We start from the raw sequence: 10,435 nt of genomic DNA, 5'->3' as shown, positions 1-10,435 counted from the left end.
AGATGTCGGAGCTTTGTCTCTTCGTCAACGTACAACAAGCTCTTCATTTCAGAGATCATTCCTGTGAACCTCCTCTGGACCCTTTCTAAGGCCAGCACATCCTTCTTTGGATATGGGGCCCAAAACTGCTCACAATACTCCAAATGGGATCTGAGCAGAGCCTTGTACTGCCTCAGAAGTACATCCCTGCTCTTGTATTCTAGTCCTCACAGTTCAGCCCTAACAAGAGGGTCTCCAGCTAGGACCAGACCTGCCCCTTTCCCCCACAGCCCAGCACTTTCCAAATATTTACCCAATTCCCTTTGGAAAGTTACCAATGCCATTCTTATTATTTCAGGCAGTGCATTCCAAATCATAGCAAATTGGCTGTCTCTAATATAAACACCCCCACCCAGCAGTGAAGATAGACTAGAGCAAAGAATGAAAACCTGATCAAGATTTACAAAACTATAAGTGCCTTCCGTGCCTGCTGGGCACCACAGAGATTGCAATGCACTATTGACTCCTTTAATCACATTTTGATTTGGTGTTTTAAGTTTCCTTTCCGCTTTGTCTTTTGTTTTGGGCCGTTCCCTTCCTTTTGGGAGCTGCCCCTTTTAACTTGTGCCATTGTTAATTTGAGTTTCTTTATTTGGTGGGCCAATAAGATTGGTTTACGAAACTATGAGGGGTATAGATAGAGTGGATAGGACAAAACCTTTCCCCTTAGTAGAGGAGTCAATAACCAGGGATCTTGGAGTTAAGGAGAGGGGCAGTAGATTTAGAGGGGTTTTGAGGAAAAACATTTTCATCCAGAGGGTGCGGGAATCCTGGAACTCACTGCCTGAAAGGGTGGTAGAAGCAGGAACTCTCTCAACAATTTAAGAAGCATTTAGATGAGCACTTGGAATGCCATAAGCATACAAGGCTATGGACCAAGTGCTGGAAAATAGGATTAGAATTGATGGGCCACACAGATACAAACGACCGAAGGATCTCTTTCTGTGCTATAAAACTCTATGGGTGGGATTCTCCAGCCACGCTCACACCAAGACCGGAAAATCCCACCCGAAGCCAACAGACGTTTGCATGGCCCTCTCCTGCCCACCACCATTCCCGTGGTAGGATGGGAAAATTCCACCCTCTGACTATGACATTTCTCTGTGATAAAAATCATCCAAAAACTTCCTGCAAATTTCATGAAAGCAGAGAAAGGATTGAAAAAGTGCTTACAACCCTCTGACTATTCACACTCTTCTAACTCTGGCCTCTTGTGCATCCCTGATTTTAATTGCTTGAACATATGGTAGCAGTGGACCATCATGCCTTCAGTTGCCTAGACGCTACGCTCTGGAATACCCTCCCTACACCTGACTTTCCTCCTTTAAGACACTTCTTAAAATCTGTCTCTTTGAGAAGGGAACATGGATTTAAGATAGGGGGCAGGAGATTTAGAGGGGATTTGAGGAAAATCTTTTCATCCAGAGGGTGGCAGGAATCCAGAACTCACTGCCTGAAAGGCTGATAGAAGCATGAACCCTTTCAACAATTTAAGAAGCATTTAAATGAGCACTTGGAGTGCTCAGATCATATCTCTTTATATCGCTCGCTGTCACAATTTGTTTAATGAGGCTGCTATGAAGTGTCTTGGAATGTTTTATGTTAAAGGTGCTATATAAGTAAAAGTTATTGTTTGCCCTAAAATTAACTTCACTCCACTGAAGGAGCAGGAAAATCATACATTCAATGAAAGCCTACAGAGAACTAAAACTTTGAAGGAACAAAACTTATGTTCTTGAAGGGTTATATATATTACTTTCAGAAAAAATTCTTTGTCACTTTGTGCATTTCCAGCAGTTTGGGAAACAGTGGTCCAAGTTTGTATCACTTTTTTATATCTAAAATGTGACTGCCAATGAATGTGACTGAAAATATCCTAGGATTTTGCCATTCCATTTTAAGTAGTAGCAAATAATCTATTACTAGGGAGAAAAATGTTTCCTATTAAAAAATAGTGCCCAACAGCAAATATAGAATTTAGTACATTAATATGCATTCTAGCTAGACAAGGCTGTATATAGCAGATGGAGAATGTGATGATGTAGTAATTACAATTGTACTTACATCTATATCCTCACCATTGCTTTACTTTCTGGTGGTGTTACTGTATTATCTTAGATGTGCCAATAAATAAGTATTAGTTAATGCATACCAATGTGTTGTACTTTTCATTTTTGATGATCTTGACTATTCGGAGTCAATCTTCTCATTCTGTGCCTTGTATTTCCCCTCCTATAATTAATTTGGTTTGTGTGGCTAGTTAATGTAGCTTGGATTGAATGTTGTGGAACAGTAAAATTATCTGATTATCTTGCATCTTTGATATAACCAGTAAATTTCAAACTTAATTCTTTTAATTTGATTTATTATTGTCACATGTGCTGTGATACAGTGAAAAGTATTGTTTTGCATGATAAACATACAAATCATACCATCACAGCTCGCAAAGAGTTACCATGCTACAATCTATTTATGGTGTTATTTGTATTCTCTCGTGTTAATGTTAGAAAACACTTCCAATACTTCTCAAATCTAATTGTAGACAAATTTATTAAAACCGCCTCCAAATTTATTCTATTTTAGCCAATTTTATTCTAGCCAATCAAGCTTTTCAGTTTGATCAGCCTTGGTGGTCTGAATTTCAATAGTAGTCATGATGTGGAGATGCCGGCGTTGGACTGGGGTAAACACAGTAAGAAGTCTGACAACACCAGGTTTAATTCCTAATAAATCGGTTGGACTTAAACCTGGTGTTGTCAAACTTCTTACGGTCTGAATATCAACACTAATTTCTCAATGACAATCCCTCATGCAACCATCAAAAAATTAGCTTTTACATGTGTCAGCTTTTACATGTGTCACATTGCACAGATAGAATAACTACCCCTCCCTCCCATCTTATCACTTCAAATTTGCCTTATTCGTTGAACTCTCACATGATCGCAGTCCCACATCAATGACTGCCCTGCTTTTCCCCATCTGTTTCCTTCAATTTATGTTTGCCTTTCTGTATCTCCCTGATTTTCCTGTGATCTCCTGACCTTCTCTTCCTCACTCCAATTCAGCTACTCATGCTGTACATCTCCCCTGTTAGAACGCTGATGGCCACCTGGATTTCTCCCTACCTTTTCTCCAGCTACTCCTTTGTAATCAAATCTATATACGGCTCTCAGTCTCCCTGCACCACCACCACCAATCCCCCCCCCCCCGCCAAAGAAATTGTGTAGGCACAAATATAAAATTACACTGAGAAAGCGGCCCATGACCCCAGGTGAAAATTTGGGGTGAGCCCAATGCTGCTTTGCTAGGTTGCTCTGAGCAAATTTTAAAACCATTGGTTCACGGGGAAACTTTTGCCCCCATCTGAGAGGAGTGCCGTTCTCCAAGACTATCTGGCCAATCAGATGATCGGAGGCTCTGCAGTTTCAGTAGTGCCACCAGAAGCAGTGGTCATTTTTGGGACTTCAGGCAATCCCCAGTGACAACTGTCGATGGAGCCAGATTAGAAGGTTGTAGTCTTCTGCAGGGGCCAATCTGCAGAACCAGGTTCTGGAAAGTGGAGGGAAGGAGGAATGGGGGTGGGGGTGGGGGGTAAATGGGGGAGATGGGGGGGACATGGTGTTGGGGAGGAGAGAGCCGTTCCATGTGAGCTTCAGACAACCCAAGAATGGACCTCCCCTGCTGCTGGTAAAATACCAGCAGAAACAGGTAGAAAATGGGCACAACATCTTCAACACAGCACACCATTTTACAGCATGCCAGCCCATTCCAACAGCAGCCCTAAAATCCACCAACACCACAAAATAAAGACAAAAAATGCCCACATCAAACTACATGAGGACAAATATCGACAATTCCCAACTAGAAAAAAAACTTGCATTTATATAACCTAATTTACCACGAGTAATATATTGAAGGGTATGTGTCGATGTATTTCTTGTTCATTGCATTACACTTTTTGTCCTCTCTGTCATGTTAATGTTTCTGATGAATTTATGCCAGTCAAATTCTTTGGTTGATTTTCTAATGCAAATTTCTTCCATCAGTTTTTTTTGAAAGAAAACCAGAATCCATGAAGATATTTTCTCAACAGGAAAAATGACCTTGTTAAAAAAGGAGTCTCACTATCTATAGATTTAAATGATTTAAAAACTAACTTTAACAATTTTACTTGAAAAGAAATAAGTGAAGCCAGATGTTTCATTCTGGTTTTGATTTGGAGCCTGAAGAACAATTAAACACGTCCGGCACTGTCTCATTACCAAACAAACTGTGATAGATATGACATTCTGTCAACTTAACATTTAAATGTTTGATCTTAAAGAAGAACAATTCAATTTCATCAGTGGAATAAAACATTTGAAATGCATATGTCTGTATTGATAGCAAATAATCTGACTTCTAATGGGCAAAGCTGTGGCTGATCTATTAGTATCTATTTAAAAAGATACAGATGTTACAATGTAAGGTGTCAGTCATTTGCCTTGTAAAGAGAAAATAGTATTAAATTCAGCAGTCGTGCTCAAAAAAAGTACAGTGCAGAAAATAGTTTAATGTCTAATTGGCCTGAATCTGCGACAGTTGCAGTTTGTTGTCTTAAAAGAACAAACTGAATTATATAATTAAGCTTTATCAACAGAATAAGACATAGTACTATTGTCCTTAAAAAGAGTTTATTTTCTAATCTACAATGAGCAACATCAATGATTCATTAAAATTGACTTATTTCCATTGGAACATACAGTGTATCATGGCAGCTATGTGTGTAGTAGCAATCTGTCTGACTCCTAGACAGAAAACACAGAACATGCATAGAATTCTAGGGATAACATTATGTATCACTTATATTTTAAGGTATGTTCACAAACTTAGAAATCTGTATTTTCCTAATCACAAGACACATTCTTTATTTTAAATTACCTTGAACAATTCAAAGTGGTTATAATTAATTTTAAAACTTTGCATATTCAAACCAAGCCAAATCTCTTAACTGAACATTCTTTTATCTTATTTTTATTTAGGGAGATATTACAATCCAAAGGTATTATGTTTTACATAATACAAAGTACAAATTACTATACTATTAAAAATAACTTGCACATTTTTCTACATTGGGGAATTAATATTATTAGATTTGCTTTGTGCATGTGAGGAGTCATCACTGGAAAATACTGTTTTAGGAATGGAACAAAATAATCTGACGAACTGGAGTATTCTATGTTCTTTAAGTGATACATTTATTCCTAATTATTATTGTTTTTATTTAGTCTAAATAATTGAAGACACTGGAAGGTGATGCACAGTGGTATTGTCACTGGACTAGTAATCCAGAGACCCAGGGTAATGCTCTGGGAACCTGGATTTGAGTCCCACCACGGCATATGGTGAAATTTCAATTCAATAAAAAATCTGGAATTAAAAGTCTAATAATGACTATGCAACCATTAGTTGTAAAAACTTGACTGGTTCACTAATGTCCTGAAGGGAACGAAATCTGCCACCCTTATTTAATCTGGTCTGCATGTAACTCTAGATCCACAGCAATTTGATTGACTCTTAACTGCTCTCTGAAATGGCCCAGCAATCCATCAATTGTTTCAGACTGCCATAACAATGTCAACAAACAAATGAAACCAGACGGATCACCCGGCATTGACCGAGGCACCAGAAATGATGATGACAAACTCAGCTCTGTCGACCCTGCAAAGCCCTCTTTACTAACATCTGGCGGCTTGTGCCAAAATTGGGAGAGCTGTCTCACAGACTTACCAAGTAACAGCCAGACACTTTCACGGAAACATACTTTATAGATAATGTCCCAGACACTACCATCACCATTCCTGGGTATGCCTTATCCGACCGGCAGGACAGACCCAGCAGAGGTGGTGGCGGCACTGTGGTACACATTGGGAGGGAAGGAGTTCCTCTAATAATCCTGACCATCGACTCTGGGCCCTATGAAGTCTCTTGGCATCAGTCAAACATGGACAAGGAAATCTCTTGCTAATTACCATGTATTAGACCCCCTCAGCTAATGATTCAGTAATTCTCCAAGTTGAACACCACTTGGAGGAAGCACTGACGGTGGCAAGGGTGCAGAATACACTCTGGGTCAGGGACTTCAGTGTCCACTACCAAGAATGGCTTGGTAGCACTGTCACAGAACAAGCTGGCTCACTTCTCAAGGACAGAGCAGCTAGGTTGGGTCTGCGACAGGTGATGAGGGAACCAACCAGAGTGAAAACTATACTTAACCTCATCCTCACCAATCTGCCTGCCATAGATGCATCTGTCCATGACAGTATCAGTAGGAGTGACCACCCTACAGCCCTTGTGGAGACAAAGTCCTATCTTCACATTGAGGATATCCTCAGTCATGTGTGGGACTATCACCATGCTAAGTGGGATAGATTTCAAACAGATCTAGCAACCCAAGACAACCCACAAAGTGCTGTGGGCCATCAGCAGCAACAGAATTATATACAATCACAATCTATAACTTCATGGTCCAGCATATCCCCCACTTTACCAATACCATCAAGCCAGGGGATCAATCCTAGTCCAATGGAAAATGCAGGTCAGCATGCCAGGAGCAGCACCAGGCATACCTAGAAATGAGGTGTCAACCTGGTGAAGGCACAAAACAGGACTACTTGCATGCCAAACTGGATAAGCGGCAAGTGATAGACAAAGCTAAATGATTCCACAACCAACAGATCGGATCTGAGAGATCTGCAGTCCTGCCACATTCAATTGTGAATAGTGGTGGACAGTTAACCAACTCACTGGAAGTGGAGGTACCACAAATATCCCCAAACTCAATGATGGGGGAATCCAGCACATCAGAATAAAAGATAAAATTGAAGCGTTTGCAATAATCTTCAGCCAGATGTAACGGGTGCACAAGGAGACAGAGATTATGCCAGAGTGAGACAGAGACTGTGTGAATAGTGAGTTAAGTTCGTGTGGGAGATCAATGCATGGGTAAGTTAATTGGCTGGTAAGAAATGTTGTTTGGGAGTGCCTTTAAGTAGCTGTAAATTAGAAAAGCATGTTATTTTCAAAAGAAATAGCTACTTGGATTTGAGTAAAAAACAAAAGGGGAAGTTAGGATCAATAAAGTAAAATGATAAAAGTAAACCAAAATAAATAGTTAAAGTAAGGGCAGTAAGGTTAAGACATGGCAGGGCAGCTCAGTCATGTGGAATGCACATCCTGTAATATGTGGGCAGTCGTGGACACTACTGGTGACCTAGAAAACCATTTGTGCAGAAAGTGCAGTCAGCTGCAGAAACTTGAGCTCTGGGTTTCAGAACTCAAGTAACAGCTCGAGTCATATCCATGAATAGCATGTTTATTTGAATGGGAACCAGGAGAAAATATTGAGAGTAATATGAAGGTGCACAAAATACTGGGGAGACAGATAATTCTATAATAGAGAACAGTAAATTAATAGGCAGAGTCGAAGTAAGGAAAAAGTAATGAAGGGTTATACTTATGTAAGTGAATGCATAGAGTGTAGTTAATAAGATTGGTGAGTTATGGGAACAGAATTATTGTTGTGGCAATAACAGAACATAAGAACATAAGAAATAGGAGCAGGAGTAGGCCATCTAGCCCCTCGAGCCTGCCCCACCATTCAATAAGATCATGGCTGATCTGTCGTGGCTCAGTTCCACATTCCCACCTCTCCCCATAACCCTTAATCCCCTCGCTTATCAAAAACCCATCAACCCGCGTCTTAAAAATATTTAGCGAGGCAGCCTCCACCACTTCAACGGGCAGAGAATTCCAGAGATTCACCACCCTTTGAGTGAAGAAGTTGCCCCTCAACTCCGTTCTAAACCGACCCCCGTTTATCTTGAGGCTGTGCCCCCTAGTCCTACTGTCCTTTCTGAGCGGGAAGAGCCTCTTCACCTCTACCCTATCCATCCCATTCATCATCTTATACGTCTCAATGAGATCTCCCCTCATTCTTCTAAACTCTAACAAGTACAAGCCTAGTTTATTCAGCCTCTCCTCATAGCTCAACCCCCTCAACTCTGGCATCAGCCTAGTAAACCTCCTCTGCATACCTGGCTCAAGAAAGGGCAGGACTATGTGTAAAATTTTCCAGGGGTCAAAGTGTTTAGGAAAGATAGGATAGGGAGAAAAGGAGGAGGAGTGGTAGTATTGATTAAGGAGAGCATTGCAGTGCTAGAGAATGAGGATTTCCCAGAGGGTCTGAGGGCAGAATCTATTTGGCTAAAGCTAGGGAACAAAAAGGATGCAATTACATTGCTCGGTTATAGTCTACAGACCACTTAGTGAGAAGGACGTAGAGGAACAAATCTGAAGGGGAATACAGAGAGATGCAAATATTGTAAAGTAATTATGGGGAACTTAATAATTACCCTATTATTGGCTGGAATAGTGGTAGTGTAATGGACCGAGAGGAGAAAGAGTTTCTAAATTGAATTTGGGAGAATTTTCATGAAGGGCCCACCTTCTCAACATTGCCCTATGCCTGAGGTGTGGTGATCCTCAGGTTAAATCACCACCAGTCAGCTCACCCCCTCAAAGAGAAAAGCAGACTACGGCGACTTTACTTTTTATTTACATCACATACTGATAATCAACTACAGATTATAACTTCCAGTTTTAGAAAGGATGTGCACACACTGGAGAGATTGCAGAAGAGGTTTACAAGAATAGGTCTAGGGATGAGAAATTTCTGTTCTGAATAGATCGGAGAGGTTGGGACTGTTTCCCTTGGAGAGGAGATGCTTAAGTGGAGATTTGCTAGTGTTCAAAATCATGAGAGGGCTGCAAAGATAGGGAGAAACTGCTCCTGCTTGTAAAAGATTGAGACTGAAAGGGCACAGATTTAAAGTGATTTGCAAAACAAACAGAAGCAATGTGAGAAAAAGCCTTTTCAAACGGTGAGTGTTTTGCTGTGGAATGCACTGCCTAGAAGCATGGTGGATGCACTATCCCAATAAAGTCTGTTACAATCTTCCTCATTATTTACTGCATTTCTGGATTTTGTGAAATTATGCTTTGAACACCCAAGTCCACATCATTAATCTACGAAGAGCCGTTGTCCCAACACATTGGGAGACAACACTGTATGCTTCCATCCAACCTGAAAGAATTTTACACTCTGCTTTGTCCTTTTGCCAATGTTGGATCCACTGTCCCTTTAATCACGAATTCTTTCCTGCTTGTAACTGTTGTTTTCTCAGTCTCTACAGGGATAATTGAAGTCTCCCATTTTCACTTTCTCAAAGTTCTTGCAACTTTCCTGCAAAGATGCTTGACCTTTAGTATACACCTAGCCGTGTATATTGTTCCTCAATTTTAACTAACCAAAAAGATTATGATGTTAAACCCTCATATACATCATCACCTACTATTGCTGTAAGAGTGTGTGGAATTTAGTGACACCTCTCCTACCCCAAAGGCGTGTTCGGGGGGATGGGGAGAAGCAGGTGCATGTGAGCAGATGAGAAGATGTGGATTGGAGATTCTGTCTTTTTCCAATTAAGTCCATGGTGAGGAAACATGTGGGTGGATTTGTTGCCTAGATGTCAACTGAGGCTTCATCCTGCTGCCACTGATAGTTACAGCAGCAGTAGGAGGGGGTCTCACAATTTGGGGAGCCTATGTAGCAAATCCTGTTGTGTTTGTCTGCAGTCTTCAGGGGAATGGTGGCTCCTTGTTCTAAGGAACTCTGCTCTTCATCCAGCGTCCCAGCATTGGGAAGGCTTGACCCCACAGAAGATCACCATCTGCCCTCGCTGTTCTCCCCCTTGCCCTAAGACCAGCAGCCCCTCCCACCAAACTTACCTGCTTCCAGAAGGTCCATCACAGATCCTCTGGGGAGGCCCCAGTGCAACACTGGCAGTGGTCCCACAGTGGCTGGTGCTGCCAACCTTTGATTGGCCTGAAGTTTTCATGGGCAGGTTTTCCATATTACTGGGGATTTAGTTCACTGGGAAACTGGTGCTGTCCAGGTCAGTGCCTGATTAACTTGGAATAGTGTTGGGCATCCTCTGGAATGGCAATACAGAGCTCCAAATGGTGGGAGAGGCATGTCCTTATATTCATCCTGTATTATTGATCAATACTGTAACCCCTTCTTTTCATTCTTTTCTGAATATATTGGAGCCTAAAATATTTCACATGACTTGTCTTTCAGCTAGGTTTTTGCTATTGCCAACCTCATTTGCATATGTACTCTAAACTTATCCTAATCTGTCTTGCAATTCCTCCATCTAAACCCATGATTTTTGAACTATTTTTTATTCTATTGCTGTTTGTCACTGTCATTTCTTTGTAGTTCCTTTCTAACACTTCATCTTAGTGCTTCGCCCCTGCCTAATTAGTCCTCGTATGTTGACCGTGATCCACTGCT

Source organism: Carcharhinus amblyrhynchos, chromosome 20, assembly GCF_965287045.1.
Source record: "Carcharhinus amblyrhynchos chromosome 20, sCarAmb.v2.hapA, whole genome shotgun sequence".
In the NCBI taxonomy this organism is placed as follows: domain Eukaryota; kingdom Metazoa; phylum Chordata; class Chondrichthyes; order Carcharhiniformes; family Carcharhinidae; genus Carcharhinus; species Carcharhinus amblyrhynchos.
The sequence above is the reverse complement of the archived record's forward strand: the minus strand, read 5'-3'. Positions refer to the sequence as shown.